Source organism: Chiloscyllium plagiosum, unplaced genomic scaffold, assembly GCF_037043375.1.
Source record: "Chiloscyllium plagiosum isolate Xiang-an unplaced genomic scaffold, Cpla_swu_hap1 HiC_scaffold_9, whole genome shotgun sequence".
Classification (NCBI taxonomy): Eukaryota; Metazoa; Chordata; class Chondrichthyes; order Orectolobiformes; family Hemiscylliidae; genus Chiloscyllium; species Chiloscyllium plagiosum.
This window is the reverse complement of record NW_028270147.1, coordinates 91467153-91486915: the sequence shown is the minus strand read 5'-3', so window position 1 is coordinate 91486915 and position 19763 is coordinate 91467153. Positions and strand designations below refer to the sequence as shown.

General features: G+C 44.8%; 1 long non-coding RNA gene across 1 annotated transcript in view; it reads right to left on the bottom strand.

Annotated features, from left to right (window-relative positions):
• Positions 1-1714: 1714 nt before the first annotated feature.
• Positions 1715-19763, bottom strand: part of LOC122554641 (uncharacterized) — a 111973-nt gene continuing 93924 nt past the window's right edge. The window contains exon 3 of the long non-coding RNA XR_015758207.1: positions 1715-2158. This is a non-coding gene — a long non-coding RNA (uncharacterized LOC122554641). The remainder of the gene's footprint in view (positions 2159-19763) is intronic.

Genomic DNA, 19763 nt, shown 5'->3' with positions numbered 1-19763 from the left:
TTTGTAAAATATCTTAGGATTCGGTTGACACCACTGGTTGCATCTAGACCGGTTCAGCACTCTGAGGGAAATCCCCCAATTGGTACGTGCAACGATCAGCTGATCCACGTGTCCTTCTCTAGACCAGTTCATCCTGAGTCTGCACTGTATATGACAACGGTCCTGTTTTGAGTCACCACCATCACTGTTGGGATCCATTTTTCCCCAAACGTATAATTCCGGACAAACACAATCTCTCCTCTTTGTAATACTCTCGACCTTGAGGTTCTCACCTTCCAACCACGATTCCTTCCTGATTTCGCTTTACCATTTCTCTGATTTCTTCCGGTCACAGTATGCTAAACATGTTTCTCAGCTGGCAGCTGAACATTAAGGGCACCGGTAAGCATCGGGTTGTGTGTAGTGCATGTTCCTGGACACACTGAGGAACCTGTTGAGTCATTATCCAAGCAAACCCTCTCCCTCTGAGGCCTCTAAGGCCTGATTCAGAGTTTGTATGAATTTTTCTGCCTGGTCAATTGTCGTAGGGTAATGCAATCTCATTATTTTCCGCTCCTTGAGTTTCCTGGTACCCCTCAAACTCTTGCACCGCAAACTGTGGGCCTTTGTCACTCACAACTTGTTTGGAGTTTCTCAATCTCTTTGAGGTAACCACGAAATGGCAATGGATTCTCCTTCATATTGTACCTATTTATGAAAACAGAAATGTTTCACAATCATCAGTGGCTTTGGTGCAAAATTACTTTGCAACACTTCACACAGTTCTTTATTGGTCTTCTCTGCTGGTTTACTAACTTTAGAATTGCTAAAGTTGTACTAACTTTAGAATTGCTAAGGTCTTGCTCTCAGTGGTGCTCAAGAAAACCTTCACTATTAAGTCTTCAGCTATTCTGTTTGCCTCAAGTATGAATCAAAATGGTCAGTGTAGATTCCAACTTTTTGTTTCTTTGTTAAACAGTCCCATGGCTCCACGTTGGTCTGCCATTTTGTTTTCCCACCACTTGGGTTTATGTAGTCGATAGCTGTTTGCAATCCATGTCCCCTCAGGGAATACTCTCCACGATGTTTTCGTTGAGCTCCTGGATGAATTTTCCCTTTTTCACCTGATGGCAGCAGCCTGAGTCCCATATCAACTGCTGCTCTTAGCCCACTCCCCATGAGTACGCTGCTTCCCTGGCATCAACTGCAGCCCAAGTCCCCTCACGACCACTTCCCTCGATGTTTTGTTCTGACTCCCAGCAAGTACACTATGCTATCTCCTCAATCCTGCACAGTTTTTAAAGTCCAGGCGACATTTGATCTCCTCCTTCCAGTGGCCAAAGAGAAGATGCCAGAGACCAACAGTCTGGAGTACAGACGCCAGTGACCAGTGGCCCAGTGCAGAGAGGGGCAGCAGCCCAGTGTGGAGTGTGATGGCCGCTAGCAGTCAGACCATGATGTGGAGGCCCCCTGCACTGGTCTGCTGCAGACAGCCCTTGGAGAGAGACTGTGATGTTTGTCTTATTAAGTTTGCTTCTTGTTTTTCCTGTGTGTAACTGTAATGTAACTCTGGGTTTTCTTCATTTCTCTATTCTGTAACTAAGGACGATATCTAGACACTCTGTACCTAAGATGGCACTGTGTGCTAGTGATATTGTTGCACTGTAACTAGGTACCTTTGGACCTAAGATGGACCCCCAACTGCATATATAACATCAATAAATACACATCACAACTGAAAATAACTGTAAAGAACACAAGGTGGTGCTGTTATATGAACAATACTTAAAAGAAATGACAGATGCAGGAAATCTGAAAACATATAGTAAATTCAGAAAACATATACAAAAAAAACTCCATCAATAGAGAGAAAACAGACCGGTTAATTCATTGCATAAAGTGTGCTTGTCAGAAGATTATTTTCTTCACCAGAAGATTCCTGATGAAAGGCTTTTGCCCGAAGCGTCAATTCTCCTGCTCCTCGGATGCTTCTTGACCTGTTGTGCTTTTCCAGCACCACACTCTTGACTCTGACCTCCAGCATCTGCAGTCCTCACTTCCTCCGAGAAGATTATTTTCTGACTCTTGGATCACTGTTGATTGAAGTGGAAGGTTGCTGATTCGGGTAACCCACTTTCAGAGTAATAATTTCCTTCAGACTATTTGGTACCTCTGAAATCTAAAAGCAGAGAGGCTATTATTGCTAAAGCTCCACATAGGAGGGTCAGCGGCATGAATGTGTAACCTAGCAAACCAAAGGAATATCACACCACCCTGTCTGCTGGCCATTTCCATTTGGATTCAAATTCTGCTATGGCAGATTATGGATTTTGAGATCAATAAAAATATTTGGATTTAAAAGTCTAATGATGACCGTGGAACAGTTGCCATCTGGAAAAATCATTTTGGTTCATTACCAGTTCCAGCCTACATGTGACTCTAGACCCACAATAATGTGATTGATTCTTAACTGCCCTCTGGGCAATTAGGGATGCGCAATAATGCTAGACTAGCCATTAATACCGAATCATGTGAACGTATAAATAAAAACTTTCTGGGGTCAGTGATTGAGTTTCCAGTGCCATCAACTATAATTTTAACATCAAATATAACTTTAGCATCAACTATAACATCCCTTCACAATTTGTTTGGGGATGTAGCCAGTTAATTGTTAACTTTATGAATAGTCATCTTCCCAGATTATGAGCTGCCTGATCACAGGTTGAAAATTTAACAGGTAAACATTAAGACACATGGATGAAAAGGGTTACAGTTATCCAGATCTGCTATCCAGCAAACTATGAGGTATAGTTCATGAAATAAGAATGGTACTTGAAGAATAAAGATCAAGGTGAGATATCAATTCACTGAAAATTCATTCATTTGCATAGAATTAAAACTGACCCCTTCAAAACTTTGTCAGTCTCTTTAAAAACTTTGGTTGTTCTTTTGTCCCATACATTCATTTGACTGTTCGATAGATGTTTATACTCAAGAGCTGCAGCGTGGTGACAGCTGATGCAGCTTTGCTTTTTCCACATTGTAGCAATAACGATAACTGACCAGCAGTGCATAAAGTTTAGGAAAGTCTGAAGATCCTGACGATTAAGGACAAATCCTGCTGCCTAACGTCTTGCTTTATTCCAAGCACACCAAAAATTGTATAGTAGTTTGATTGCAAATTTGAGTCAGAATTGTCAGCAAGCATTGAATCTATCAGAAATAGAGCACATTCCAGATTCCATACTGAAAGGTAATTGTATTGCATCAAGACATTCGAGACAAATAACTGACAAAGGAATAAAATGTTTTAAGAGAATAAAGTCATCACATGTAAAATGATTTAAAATTTTAATTAAAAATCCTTTCCAATGATGCCTGAAGAAGGGCTTTTGCCCGAAACGTCAGATTTTCCTGCTCCTCGGATGCTGCCTGAACATCTGTGCTTTTCCAGCACCAGTCTACTCCTGCCTGAAGAACAACAAACAGTAGCATTATAAATACCTAATGGGTAGGCTCTTGTGTTGCAGTGATAGTGTCCACACTAAAGCAGGAGACCTAGTTTTCAGTTTCTCACCTCCTCCAGAGGTGTATAATAAGATCCCGAAACACTTTATGTGAATGTAAGTACCAGGAATGTACAAGCACAGAGTGATTTACTCAAAGCCCCTTATAAATGTGGACATTGGAATTTTAATGGCAAAATGTTGATATGAAAATATGACTGAGGGAAAGCATAGGATGCAGATAGAAAAGGTATACAGATATCAGATTTAAAATAAGGTCGAGAAGTATTTGTATATTTTACATGGAAATAAATGGAGAGAGCTTGCTCTGGCTGCCGTGTGATTGGCTGCCATATCCTGTAGTTGAGATTATTCACTGATAAGATTTTCCAAGACACAATATTTTTAAAGGTGACTGTTTGCAGCCTCGCAGCAGATGTATTAAATCAAGGTGCATTGTATATGGATCATCTGAGATTACTGATGAGTAAGTAGAAGTAAAACCCTGACTAATTGTACTGTATAACTCTGAGAGGTCAAGCTCAGTTAGAAGGTCCCCATGTGCTAGGTAGCCTGAGCTCAGTCAATTTGGTTGAGCCCATGTGTTCTTAAAATGCTTGCTTCTTTATTTCAATTTTAAAATTCTCACACCTGTTATCAATCTCTTCCATTGCCTCATCTCTCTCTTTTTCTGCAAACTTTCTGCAGCTCTACAAGAGGGCTGCACACATCAATGCACTATTGTTGGGCTCACATGGGTTCCAAACAAACTTAAGTCCTTAAAGCAAATTTGATTTGATTGGATTTATTATTGTCACATGTACGGAGATACAGTGAAAAGTGTTGTATTGTGTGCTAACCATACAAACCATACCTTACATAAGTACATTAGGGTAATAGAACAGAATACAAGGTGCAAGTGTTATAGCTACAGAGAAGGTGCAGAGAAAGATCAACCCTAAAATATGAGAGGTCCCTTCATAAGGCTGATAACAGCGGGGAAGAAGTTGTTCTTAAACATGTTTCAAACTTTTGTATCCTCTGCCTGATGGAAGAGGGTGGAAGAGAGTATAACTGGGGTGGGAGGGGTTTTTGATTATGTTGGGTGCTTTCCGGAGTCAGCAGAAAATGTAGACGGAGTCAATGGAAGGAAGGCTAGTTTTCCTGATGAATTAGGCTGTGTTCACAACTCTCTGTAATTTCCTGTGGTCTTAGGCAGAACCGTTGCCATACCAAGCTATGATGCATCTGGATAGGATGCTTTCTATGGTGCATCTATAAAAATCGGTAGGAGTCATTGTGGACATGAACAGACATCCTGTTCTCTCTGACAGCTGCCTCTGAGGGAGCTGCATCAGTGTAGAACATAGAACATTACAGCGCAGTACAAGCCCTTCGGCCCTCGATGTTGCGCCGACCTATCATACCAATCTGAAGCCCATCTAACCTGCACTATTCCATGTACATTGGCAATGAGTGAAGGACTCTGCTCTCTTTTTTACTGTATTAAAGAGGAGAGGAGATTGATTTTGTTGGTGTCTTCCAATTGAGGAGGAGTTTATTTTGAAGTATTTTGTTTCTTCTTTATTGTTTATTGTGATTGTAAAAAAAAAGGACTGTCCGATTGCCTTCTCCTCTTCCGCAGTATCCACCAAAACCCTCGAGATTTTTAGGGAAAAGTGGGCACCGCAGGGAGTGGAGTGTATTAATTACCCCTCCAACTATTTTGATTCAATCCCTGCCCTCCCCTTCACTGTTTGAAAACACAGCAATGCCCTCTGAGAAGGGCACTGCTTATCACTGGCCACTCGGGTATTTCCTTTTCTTCCTGGTGGTGGAAATTGAATAAAGATTTGTACACCTTGTGTCTTTCACTGTGTCTCACACCTGCACACACATAACATGGGCACTGGGGATAATATGAGCACGACTGCAGTTAGGTGATAGTGTGGGGGTAATATAAAAAAAGAAAAAAACATAAATAAGGTTGCCCGATTGCCTGCTCCTCTTACGCGGTTATGTCAGAGCCTAGGTGTCCCTGCAGAAGGAGCACGCGGTGTCCACTGACACCCTCGAGATTTTCAGGGAAAGGTGGGCACCACAGGGAGTGGAGTGTATTATTTCCCCCTCCAACTCTATTTTGATTTAATCCCCGCCCTTCCCTTTACTGTTTGATCACACAGCATTGCCCTTTGATGTGAAAGGTACAGCTTGTCACTGGCCATATAGGTGTTTCCTTTCTTCCTGGTGGTGGAATATAAATAAAGATTTACACACTTGTTGTTTTTTGCTGTGTATGACACCTGCACACACACTACAAAAAACACAGAAATGTCAAACATCCTGTTCACTCTGAGGGAGCTGGATCAGTAGAGAGGAAAAAAATAAATAGGAGTGTCCCCCAAGCTCCCGTACTTCCCGCGGGAGCCTATGCTCCACAACCTGAGCCTCCTCCAGAATTTTAATTTTGCCCCTTTTAGGGACATAAACGTTGGGCCCTATACCGAGTGCTGCTGCACACCGTCCACTTCTTTTCCCTCAACTACCACCCAGACAGGCCTTGGCGTGTCCGTTTGCCACTAGGTGGTGGTGATCACCAGTGGAGGGCTCTCTACGCAGCAGTCTTCCACCTTTCTCTCGGGGTTCTGGGGTGGAGGGTGCTGCATGCGGCGGTCCCCTGCAACCGCAGATTGCAGTGGTTCACCGACTCCCAGCTCAACAGCTTGTTCTGTGGTGCTGTGGAGTCCGTGGACCATGTGTATATTGGGTGTTGGCACTTGCACTCCCTTTTTGATTTTCTTAAAAACCTTCTTCTCTGTTTTTGGTTGCACTTTAGTCCCACACTCCTGATCTTTGGGCACCTGGTGTGGAAGGGGGATGGCAGGTCAGAGGGCCTCCTTGTGGGTCTGCTCCTGGGCCTGGCCAAACTGGCCACATACAGGTCTAGGCAGCGGGCCGTGAAGGGAGTTGTTAGGGCCTCCCTTCCGAGGTTACGTTCGAGCCCAGGTGTCTCTGGAGTAGGAGCCAGCGTTGTCCACCAACATCCTTGAGCTGATCAGGGAAAGATGGGCACCACAGGAAATGGAGTGTATTAATTCTTCCTCCAACTCTATATTTTGATTTAATCCCTGCCCTCCCATTCATTGTTTGATCGTGCAGCATCGCCCTTTGATGAGAAAGGCACTGCTTATCACTGGCAACTTGGGTGTTTCCTTTCTTCCTAATGGTGAATTATAAATAAAGATTTATATACCTGTTGTCTTTCACTGTGTCTCACACCTGCACACACACAACGTGGGTGCTGGGGAAAATATAAGCACTACCACTGTTGGGGTATTTAAAAAAAAGGACAGGAGTATCAGATCTCCTGTTAAAAAATTGAAAAAAAGAAAAAAAAGAAATAAATAGGGCTGTCCAATTGCCTGCTACTCTTCCGCAATTATGTCAGAGCCCGGGTGTCTCTGCAGAAGGAGCACGCAGTGTTCACCAACACCTTCGAAATTTTCAGGGAACGGTGGGCACCACAGGGAGTCAGGGAGTGGAGTGTATTATTTCCCCCTCCAACTCTATTTTGATTTAATCCCTACCCTACCCTTCACTGTTTGATCACACAGCATTGCCCTTTGATATGAAGGGCAATGCTTGTCACTGGCCACATGGGTGTTTCCTGTCTTCCTGGTGGTGGAACATAAATAAAGATTTACACACTTGTTGTTTTTCACTGTGTCTGACACCTGCACACACATTTAAAAAAAAACAGAAATGTCAAACATCCTGTTCACTCTGAGGGAGCTGGATCAGTAGAAAAAAAGAAAAGATAAGTAGGAGTGTCCCCCAAAGTCCTGTATTTCCCGTGGGAGCCTGTGCCCCACAACCTGAGCCTCCTCCAAAGTTTAATTTTGCCTCTTTTAGGGACATAAAATGGCAGGCCCTATATAGAGTGCTGCTGCACACCGTCCACCTCTTTTCTCTCATCCACCATCCGGACATGCCCGGGTGGTGGGGATCCCCAGTGGAAGACTCTTTACGCAGAAGTCCTACCCCTTTCTCCTGGGGATTTGGGGTGGAGGGTGCAGCACGCGTCAGTCCCCTGCAAACGCAGATTGCTGTGGTTCACCAACTCCCAGACCTGCTTGTTCTATAGTGCTGTGGAGTCCGTGGACCATGTATATATTGCGTGTGGTCACTTGCACTCCCTTTTTGATTTTCTTAAAAACCTCCTTCTCTGTTTCTGGTTGCACTTCAGTCCCATGCTCCTGATCTTTGGACACCTGGTGCGGAGGCGGGATGGTAGGTCAGAGGACCTCCTCGGGTTTGCTCCTGGGCTTGACCAAACTGGCCACAAACAGGTCCAGGCAGCGAGCCATGGAGGGGGTCATTAGGGCCGAATGCCTGCCCCTCTTCCACAGTTATGTTAGAGCCCGGATGTCACTGGAGAGGGAGCACGCGGTGTCCACCAACATCCTTGAGCTGTTCAGCGAAAGGTGGGCACCACAGGGAATGGAGAGTTTTATTTCCCCCTCCAACTCTAATTTGATTTAGTCCCTGCACCCCCACCCCCCCCCCCCCCCTTCACTTTTTGATCATGCAGCATTGCCCTTTGATGAGAAGGGCACTCTTGTCACTGGCCACTCGAGTGTTTACTTTCTTCCTGGTGGTGCATACTTGTTGTTCTACACTGTGTCTGACAGCTGCACACACATGACATGGGTGCTGGGATAAAAGAAGCTCTACAGCAGTTGGGCGGAAGTGTGGGGAAAAAGAAAAATAAAGAAATAAAAATAAAGAAAAAAAGAAAAGAAGAAGAATGTTAGACATCCTAACAGTCTGAGAGCTGCCTCTGAAAAAAAATAGGAGCATCCCCTAAGCTCCTGTATGTCCCGCGGGAGCCTGTACCCCACAACCTGAGCCACGTCCAGAGTTTTAATTTTGCCCCTTTTAGGGACATAAAACGGCGGGCCTTGTACCGAGTGCTGCTGCACACCATCCACCTCTTTTCCCTCAGCCACCATCCGGACACGCCTTGGCGTGCCCATTTGCCACCGGGTGGTGGGGATCCCCAGTGGAAGACTCTCCACATGGGAGTCCTCCCCTTTCTCTCAGGATCTGGGGTGGAGAGTGCCGCACACAGCAGTCCCCTGCAACCACAGATTACGGTGGTTCATGGACTCCCAGCCCAACTGCTTGTTCTGTGGTGCTGTGGAGTCTGTGGACCAGGTATACATTAGGTGTTGGTGTTTGCATTCCCTTAGATTTTCTTAAAAATCTTCTCCTCTGTTTTTGGTTGGACTTCAGCCCCACACTCCTGAGGGGGGGGAGGATAGGTCAGAAGACCTCCTCGTGGGTCTGCTCCTGGACCTGGCCAAACTGGACATAAACAGGTCCAGGGGGTGGGCCATGGAGCTGGTGGTTAGGGCCGATTGCCTGCCCCTCCTTTGAGTCTGGGTGTCCCTGGAGAAGGAGCACGCGGTGTCCACCAATACCCTTGAGCTGTAGTGTGGGGGATAAGAAAAAAAATAGGAGTGTCAGGGGTTCTGTTCACTCTGGGAGTCAGCTCTGAGTTAGCCAGGTCAGTGTCATGCACTGTGCATGTAAATAAATGGTGACTTGGTGATGGGATATTGGCCTCTGCGTAATTATTTCAGTGGTGACAAGAGAGAAAAAATGTACTCCTGAAGAAATTTGCTTGCAGCAGTTATCTCTGAGTTGGGGTAAGCGTTTCTGGCATCATGCCGTTATTTAGGAAGCCTGATTCGTTTGATCCTGCCATCGAAGATTGGGCCCAGTATGTGGAAAGAATGCATTAATTTATTATGGGCAATTTACATTGGGGCAGATGAAAAGCAACGAGTAATCCACATGACAATTTGTGGACCCGCAGTTTTTTCGATTATTAGCAACTTAACGTTTCCTGAGGCACCAGATATTAAAATCTTTCAAGAGTTGACAGATTTAATTAAAGAATATTATGACTCCAAGCCTCCTCTAATTTTGAGACACTATTGGTTGAAGAGCTAGCCTAATCTGTGTCAGGAATTTGACGAGATTAAGACTGGCAGAGGCATGTGATTTTAATGAGATGCTGAGAGTTCGTTTGGTATGTGGAATTAATGGTGTAACCATGCAAAAGTGCCTACTAACTGAAGCCCAACTGGACTTCAAACAGACACTATAACTGACTTTGTCATTAGAAAATGGAGTAAATGAGTTACTGGTTATGCCGATTGAAGTGGAAACACTCACTAGGCCAACTGAGCTTAGAAGACACCACTTAAATGAAGGCAATTGCATAGCCTCACTCAGGACTTATCATGAACAGAGTAACTCTAGGTCAGCCCAAAGCAAATCCCCAAAACAAAGTCAAGCCTTGGCCAAACGGTTAACTTTTCTTCTGGATCTGGGCTGGCAAGCCATTGTAGTTGCTGCCAGTATGCGGATTCGAGACAGCAAAAGAGCCCCACTAGGCCTTATTGGAGTAAGAGAGCTCATAGGTTAGAATCTAGGAGACTGCACACCCTGGAAAGCCCACCTACATCTGGCTTGAACTAATTAAATTGCTCAGCAAGATCCAAATGAGAACCAATCAAAATAAACATCTGGTTTAATGGTACCAGGTTCTAATAGGATTTTGCTACCAGCATGGCTATATCAGTGATAGCAGAATCAGTTTTTAACAAAATTTGCTGTGGACTCCAACCCTTATGTTTGCATAAGACCTTGGCTAGATTTTGATTTGATTTGATTTATTATTGTCACATGTACCTAGGTACAGCGAAAGATTTTGCATGCACTACAGGCAGGTCGTACCATACAAAGATCATAGGGTGATAGAACAGAGTGAGGAATACAAAGTTACAGTTGCAAAGCAGTTGCACAAAAAGCAAGACCAGTGTTAGATTTGAGACTTGAAAGGTCCATTCAGAAGTCTAATACAGCAGGGAAGAAGCTGCTCTTGAACCTGTTGGTGCGTGTATTTAAGCTTTGGTATCTTCTGGAAGAAATTATAACGGGGGGGTGGGTGGGGTCTTTGATCATGTTGGCTGCCTTTCTGAGACAGCAAAAAGTGTAAATGGAGTCAATGGATGGAAGGTTAGCATGCACGACGGACTGGCTATGTTCACAACCCTCTAGTTTCTTACAGTCCTGGGCAGAGCAGTTGCCATACCAAGCCGTGAAATACCAGGGAACGTTTACCGATTAAGGATACAACGTTGGTTCTGGTCTCTTATGAAAAGCAACTGGTTGAGTTACCACTGATTGTAGTAAAAGGCTCGGGCCCAAGTCTGATGGGGGAAATTGGTTGAGCAAGATTCACCTTGACTGGCTCAACATTTTTTGGTTAGAAAATGACTACCTGAGTGTAATCCTAATTGAATTCCTGGGAATCTTTCAGAAAGGTCTAGGGACGATCAAAGGAGACAAGGTCACCTTGCATGTTGACCAGGAAGCAATTGCACGATTCTGCACCCAGTACCACTTGCCTTACGTGCAAAAGTAGAGGCAAAAATCAGGAGGCTGGAAAGCGTAGGAATCATCAAACCAGTAAAGCTTGTGAAATGGGCACGACTGGTTATACCATTGTGAAACGTGATGGGTCGGTTCACCTTTGTGGATTTTAAACAAACAGTAAACCACTTCTTGCAGCTGGATAAATACCCAATCTCTTGCATAAAGGAGTGAGATGCAAAGCTGGCTGGGTGGACTGTACTTCATGAAGCTGGACATGAGCCATGTATACTTGCAATTGCAGTTAGATGAGGATTCACAGATATATGCTACAATTAATACCAATAAGGGTTTGAACCAATGTACAAGACTGTCACTTGGCATATCATCAGTCTGTGCCATTTTTCAGTGGACGATGGAGAAGATTTTACAAGATCTTTCCCAGGTTGCCACTTATCTGAATGACATCTTAATAACAGGTAAGATCAAAAAAGAACACTTAGAGAACTTGGATATAGTCCTTAGACATTTCTCCAAGACAGATGTATGCCTTAGAAGGGAAAAATAACTGTTCCAGGCACCTCAAGTGACCTACTTGGGCCACGGAGTCGACAAGACTGGGTTATACCCATTGGAAGATAGCAAGGGCGATCAAAGATGCCCGGTTCCTGCATCTGTATTGGAGCTTAAGTCTTTTTTTGGATTGGTGAATTGTTATGGAAAGTTCATGTGTAACCTGGCTTCCATCTTGACACCTTTACATCTGCTATTGAAAAAGGGTCAGCCTTGGAAATGGTTTCATAGCCAAGATGAAGCAGCTTTCCTTTAGGGAAGTGACGAAGCAGCTGTCATCATCTAAGGTGTTAGTACAGTCTGATCCCAAGCGAGACCTGGTGCTGATATGTGATGCCTCCCTGTATGGTATTAGGGTGGTGTTGGCTCACCGAAGGCTCGATGGAGAGGCCCAATAGCAAATGCTTCCTGGACTTTGGCTGATATTGAACGCAAATATGCCCAGATAAAGAAGAAAGGTTTGGCGTTCACCTTTGGTGTGAGAAAGTTTAACCAATACCTTTACAGACATAAAATTTGTAATAATAACAGACCACAAACCCCTCCTCAGGCCACTCATAGAGGACAAGGCCTTGCCACCCATAACTTTAGGTCAAATTCAGCAGTGGGCTCTCATTCTAAGTGTGTACAATTACAAGGAGGAACACTGTCCATGCAGCCAAGTAGCAAATGCAGATGTCTTGAGCCATCTCCCACTAGCGGATACATCACCAGTAGTGCCACGACTGGAAGAGTCTGTTCTGGTTTTAGGCTTTCTGGACACCCTTCCAGTCACCACCTACAATATCAGACTGTGGATGCAAAAATATCCGGTTCTGGCAAAACCAAAACAGCAGGTAGTGATGGGGGAAACAAAACAGCCAGAATTGAAATCTTTCTGGACTTAGTGAGACCAGATCTCTGTACAGGATGGCATTTTATTACGGGGCACAAGTGTGATTTTCCCGAGCAAATTCGCTGCAAGATAATGACTGAAATCCATCAGGGTCATTCAGGCATTTCCAAAATGAAGATGTTGGTGAGAAGTTATGTCTGGTGGCCAGGATTGGGTGCAGACATATCTGTGTTGGTGGAGCAACACCCAGAGTGACAACAAGTACAAAAATTGCTGCCAGCAGTTCCTCCACATTTGTGGGAATGGCTGGTTAAACCCTAGGCTTGGTTACACATTGACAATGCCAGCCTCTTTATGGGCTCATCATTCTTATTAACTGTGGACGCCCACTCAAAGTGGTTGGATGTGCATAAAGCTCATTTGTCAAACATGGGAACAAGTGAGAGGAATTGAAAAGCTGTGAGCATCTTTTGCAATTCATGGACTCCCTGTAGTGTTGGCCATCGTTTACCAGCAGGGAATTTGAATATTTCCTAAAGTGGAATGGCATTTAGCAAAAAAGGACAGCCCCATAGCATCCATTATCTAACGTTCTGGAGGAAACAACAGTCCAAACATTGAAGGCAGGCGTAAAGAAACAGCCTACAGTGTCACTCAAAACCAAGCTGTCCCAGTTCCTATTTGATTTTCATACCATCCCTCACACAAGGATAGCTCCAGTGGACTTGCTAATGCAGAGAAGACTCCACACCAGGTTAAATTTGATCTTCCCGAATGGGGTGGGAAGGGTGAAAAGGCATCAGGCACACCAATGCTGGGCACGAGACTCCTGCTAAGTGAGAGAGAGGGAGTTTACTTCAGGGGACAAAGTTTAATGCTGAAACCACGGAAATGGCCTTGCATGTGGAAGAGCCATGTTTGATGCGAGGTCAGGTCCCATGAAGTACAAAGTTTGGATAGGTGAGGCTATCCTGAACAATCATGTGGACCACATGAAAGCTGTACACTCGCTAGTGGGGCAGAAGCAAAATATACTTGGCCAGTTGTTGGCTGTTGGAACACATAGGTATTTCCACCCTCATCTAGCATCAAAGAAACCTCGGATAGACATGACGGATTTTGCAGCTTTTATGCCTTTACCACCAGAAGAAGAGGAAAATTTTCTTCCAACATGGGCCTGGCGCAAGAGGTGGTCTATGGTCCAGTACACGCCACCTGTATCCAAGGCGAGTCAGTGGAGCTAGGCCCGGTGCAAAAATTCTCGAGCAGATGCTATAAAATAAAGAACAGGCCTACATTCCTGAATTTAGAGGGGGAGGGAAGTTGTGATTGAAATGAGGTCAGCCAGGTAGTTCTCATAGAATATGGGACTGTTAATCCAGTCCAATCAAGGGAGCTGACAGATATAAACAGGAGCATCAGAGGTCTGTTCACTCTGAGAGGTGGGTCTGAGGAAACCGGACCAGTGCCAAGTACTATGCATGTGTAAATAAAGAATGACTTAGTGATGGGATACCAGCCTCTGTGGAGTTATTTCATCTTGGTGAGTTTCCAAATATATCTGTCATTTTGAAATAGATGGTATTAGACAAGCCAATTTAAAAAATGATCATTTTCCACTCCTTGGGTGTAACTGTATAAGTCAGAGATGGGGCGGTAACACCCAAGCAAGAATTCTGTGATTGTGTGTTTGCCTCATCAGATGCCACAGCAGGAATAGAGCATTACAATATCATCACTTGATCTATTTACATTAATCATTTTATAAGACTTGCACTTCATGCCAACTTTTTCAACTATGAATTTCTTTGTCCACTTTTGTAATGGAAGCAGCCTCTGCAAACCTTTGCTGTTATAATTTGGTCAATGCAGTCCAAAAGGTTTACACAGGATCCTCCAAGTAAAAGGTCAACAAAATATTTTAGAATGGGAATATAAAAATAAGGACTATATGTCTTTAAAATGGGACTAAATTACACCTGTTCAACCTGGTCAAACATCTGCTGCCATTTAACTCCCTCCTATGCCTGAAGAGGATATATTGTCTTGATTCTCTATATGCAATGTCACTATCATAATCTATAAACAATAAATAATAAAGGAATCCAACAATTTTCCAATGTTCTTTAAAGAAGATTATTATTTGATAATAGGGAACTTCAATATTGCTGAGAAAGGACGCATGTTGTTGAAGCATTTCATTTTGCATTCATCAGAACAATTTGCAGGAAATACCAAAGTGAAGGGAAAACAACATTTATAGTCTGAGAGGAAATCGCTGATTGATTGGTGAGTAGATTCCCCTCTCATATAGGGCAAATTTTGTTTTCCTTTTCCTTTGATATTTCTTGTGAATTGTTCTGTTGAATGCAAAGCGAAAAGCATTAACAAAATGTGTCTTTTTCAGCAACATGTGAGGAAGATCGTCATTCAAAAAAGGTTCTTTTAATTCAATATTAGTTTTGTTAGCTTCAGCATTGAAGCTGAGGAATTGTGTAGCAATTCCTCAGCTTCATCCAAAAAGATACTCTTTCATTGATGCCTCAGTTACATAGAGGCAGAGATAATATTTTTCAAAATGCAAAAAGGCTTTTGTGACAGAAAATTGGAGCACTGAGCTGAATGGTCATTTCTTTTTCTGGACTTATTGTTTTGACTAGACAGGTTCCAGGTATTAAACTGAGTTCAGCACTGAAAACTGACCCTGATCACAGTTTATGTTCACCTTGCTCATTCCTCCTCACCCCAATAACTTTCACTGCCCTCTAAGTTCCACATTTGACAGGAGGCTGTATTGTTTATGTCACCTGGCTATCAGCTCTTCATCACTAACCAGCTCTGCTGGGAAATGTACCTACTGCAGCCAAACAGGATCACATATAAATATGATGGCTGGTCTGTATGACATTTTGTTTTATTCAGCTGTTACACTCTAAACTTTAAGTCAGAGAGATAAATGTTCAAGTACTGCTCCAGAGACCTGAGCACAAAAATCTAGGTTGACATTCCAATGAAATGCAGAAGCAGTGATATACTATTTGGTGTGCTATCTTTCAGACGAGATATTAAACTGAAGTCCCGCCTGCTCTCTCAGCTGGTCATAAAAGATTCCACAGTGCTGTTTTGAAGGTCAGCAGTGAAGTTCTTCCCAGTGTCCTGACCAAAACGTATCCCTCAGCCCAATAAGCCAGATGATTCAGTGATTCAGTCATATTGACATTTGTGTAATTTGCTGAGTTGAAGTTTGAAAAGTGTGACACTGGAAAACCACAGCAGGTCAGGCAGTATCCAGGAGCAGGAGAGTCGACATTTCGGGCATAAGCCCTTCATCAGGAATGTGGAGGGGGAAGGAGGCTAGGGATAAATAGGGGGGTGGGTGGGGCTGGGGAAAGGTGGCTGGGAAGGCGATAGGTGGACGCAGGTGGGGGGTAATGGTGATAGGTCAGTGATGAACGCGGAGAGAATAGGTGGGAAGGAAGATGGACAGGTAGAACAGTTCAAGAGGGCGATGCTGAGTTGGAGGGTTGAATCTGAGATGAGATAGGGAGAGGAAATTTGGAAACTAGTGAAGTCGAAGTTGATGCTGTATGATTGAAGGGTCACAAGGTGAAAAATGAGGCGTTCTTTCTCTTGTTGGTGGGTGTGGAAGAGCTTTCATTTGGCAGTGGCATATCCTTGGGGGAGTGGGAGGAGGAGTTGAAGTGGTCGGCGGGATTGTTTGGTGCATGTCTCCCAGAGATGTTCTCTAAAATGTTCTGCGAGTTAGCGTCCTGTCTCCTTGATGTAGTAGAGATCACACCAAGGGCATTGGACACAATAGATGAGGTGTTTGGATATGCAGAAAAATCTCTGCTGGATGTGAAAGGTTCCTTTGGGACCTTGGATGGAGGTGAGGGAGAAGATGTGTGCATACGTTTTACATCTTGTGCAGCAGCAAGGGAAGGTGCCAGGTGTGGAAAGTGGGTTAGTGGGGGGTGTGGACCTAACAAGGGAGTCACAGAGGGAATGGTCTCTGTAGAATGCAACTAAGGCTAGGGAGGGAAATATATCTTTAATGGTGGAGTCTCACTGTAGGTGATGGAAATGGCGGAAGGATAATGTGCTGTATCCTGAGATCAGTCAGGTGCAAGGTGAGGACAAGGGCGGTTCTATTCTTGCAGTTGGAGAGGTGGGGTTCAATGGTCGAGGTGCAGCAAGTGGAACAAATGTGCTGGAGGGCTTTGTTGATCACATGTGAGGGGAAATTGCAGTCCTTGAAGTAGGAGACCATCTGGGATGCCCTGGAGTGGAATTGCTTCTCCTGGGAGCAGATACGGCAGAGGCGGAGGAATTGGGAATACCGGATAGCATTTTTGTAGAAAGGAGGGTTGGAGGAGGTGTAATCAAATTAGCTGTGGGTGTCTGTGGGTTTGATATAGATGTCCGTGTTGTGTCAGTCACCGGAGATAGAGACAGAGAGGTCCAGGAAGGGGAGGGAGGTGTCCAAGATGTTCTATGTGAACTTAAATTCAGAGTGGAAAGTGTTAGTAAAGTTGAACTGTTCAACCTCCTCGTGGGAGGACGAGGTAGTGCCAATACAGTCATCAATGTACCGGAGGAAAAGGTGGTGGATGATGCCGGTGTAACTGCTGAAGGTGGACTGTCCAATGTATCCTACAAAGAGGCAGGCATAGTTGCAGTCCTTGTGTGTGCCCAGGGCTACCAATTTGATCTGAAGGAAGTGGGAGGATTTGAAGGAGAAATTGTTGAGGGTGAGGACTAGTTCCACCAATCGAATGAACATGTCAGTGGAGGAGTACTCCACTTCCCGCACCTCCACCTTGAACCCTACCCCTTCCAAACACAACAAGGATAGAACCCTCTCCCCCCAGTCCTCACCTTTGACCCCATTAGTTTCCGGATACAGTGCATTATCCTCTGCCATTTCTGCCACCTACAAGCAGACCCCACCACCAAAGATATATATTCCCTCCCCACTCCTATTTGCATTCTGCAGAGACCATTCCCTCCATGACTCCCTTGTTAGGCCCACGCCCACAACCAACCCACTTTCCACACACAAGCCTTCCCTTGTCACCGCACGAGGTATAAAACCTACTTCCACACCTTCCCCGTCACCTCCATCCAAGGCCCCAAAGGACCTCTTCACATCCAGCAGAGATTTTCCTGCATAACCAGCCACTTCATCTACTGTGTCCGATGCTCTCGCTGTGGTCTCTTCTACATTGAGGAGACAGAATGCCAACTCACGAAGCATTTCAGGGAACATTTCTGATACACACGCACCAAACAACCCCATCATCCAGTGCCTGAACACTTCAATTTCCCCTCCCATTCCCCCGAGGAAATGCAAGTCCTGGGCCACCTCCACTGCCAAATGATAGCCACCTGCCAACTGGATGGCATCAGCATCAACTTCACTAGTTTACAAATCTCCCCTCCCCCCAATTCATCCCAGATCCAACCCTCCAACTTGGCGCCACCCTCTTGAATTGTCCTAATGGTCCATCTTCCTTCCAACCTATTTGCACCACCCTATCTTCCAACCTATCACCATCACCCCCCACATGTATTCCACCTATCGCTTTCTCAGCTATCTCCCCACTTGCCTGACCCCCCAACCCCCTATTTATCTGTCAACCCCCTTCCCCCTCCACATTCCTGATGAAGGACTTATGCCTGAAACATGGACTCTGCTGCTCCTCGGATGCTGTGCTTTTCCAGAGTCACATGTTTCGACTCTGACTCTCCAGCGTTTGCAGTCCTCACTTTCTCTTGTGAGTTTGAATTTCCTGCTGCGTTTACCCAAATAACAATGAGTGCATTTCATGTCTGTGAATTCCTTTGGAGAGCCCTAAAAATGTTGTAGAATGATATGAAAGTGCAAATTCTTTCTGCGATTAATTGCAGTATTGTTATCTCTAGAAGGCCTTACACTGCAATGGTAGTGTCCCTGTCTCTGATCTCAGAAGTTCCCCCTTCAAGGCTTGATGACTCAGAAAGTGGTGCTTGTAGCATGGTCAAATAAATTGGGCATCAAACTGTAAATCCTTTTGATTTGTCTAGGGCAGGCTGTAGGTGTGCATTATGTCCTGATGTGATATCCCTCAACCTACAGCCTCTGGCAGCCGTTAGGCTTTGGGAAAATACAGCGATGGAAACAGGAATAAGCATGGAAGAAAAAGAAGACTGTTATCTGTATACATTTGTTTAAATGCTGATGGAGCAATAGTCAATTCATCCCTCCAGTCTTTGGGATGTTTAACATCACCTCACAATGACACTTTTCTTCAGCTGAAGGGTGATCTGGCATTCCTTGTCAGCTAAGCTTTCCTTCCTCCATTATTACAAAGCATTTGGCCCCTGAGCAGCAGTTCTTAATCAGGGAAGGCAATGGCCTAATTGTATTATCACTGGACTGTTAATCCAGAGGCCCTGGTAATGTATTGGGGACCTGGGTCTGAATCCCACCATGGCAGATGGTAGAATTTGAATGTAATAAAAAAAACTCTGGGGGATCCAAGATGGCAGCGACCCAGCAAGACTGAGTCTATAGTGCTCCTCCCAAGACTTGGGTACAGTGGGTCACCCACCCCCTACCACACTCACCAAATCATTTATAATAGTTGTGTAATTTAATTAGTTGTGTAATATTATATTTAAACAATTTAATCCTAAGTTAAAATGACTAAAGGGAAGGGAGCCCGCAGCTCTCAGCAAGCAGGAACCCCTCCCCCACCCTCTCCAGCTGCAGCAGAGGCGTCCACAGCCTCCCCGGGGGACTTACCAACAGTAACAAGCCTTGTAGAAATGATTTCCAAGCTTGACTCGAAGATCGATGCCTTTATTGCAGAATCCAGAAATCGTTGGGACTCGCTCTCGGCCGCGCTGCAGAAGCACGACCGAGAGATTCGAGAAATTGAACGCCGAGTCGGAGGGGCGGAGTTAAAGGCCGCGACCTCTGAAAATACCGCACAATCGGCTGTGGATCAGGTCCGGACTCTCGAGCAGCGAGTCCGGACCTTGGAAAATCATATTGACGACCTCGATAATCAAGGTCGTCGAAAAAATATTCGTTTGCTGGGCCTTCCCGAACGTGAAGAGGAAGGCCAGCTTACAGCATTCCTCAAGCAGTGGCTGCCACAACTTTTAAATCTGCAAGCTGGATCAGGCCAGGTAAGGGTGGAATGGGCCTATCGGGTCGCAATACGCGGGCCCGGCTGGAACCAGCGCCCACGCCCGGTCCTGTTCCGGCTGCAGAGCTACAAGGAGAGGCAGATACTCCTAGAAGCCTCTAGAAATCTCGGAAAAGACCCCCAAGCCATGATCTACAAAGGATCCAAGATCATGCTAATTCAGGACTTTTCCCCGGCTCTGGTTCGAAAGAGGAAGGCATTCGACGAGGCGAAGAAGCGTTTAAGGGA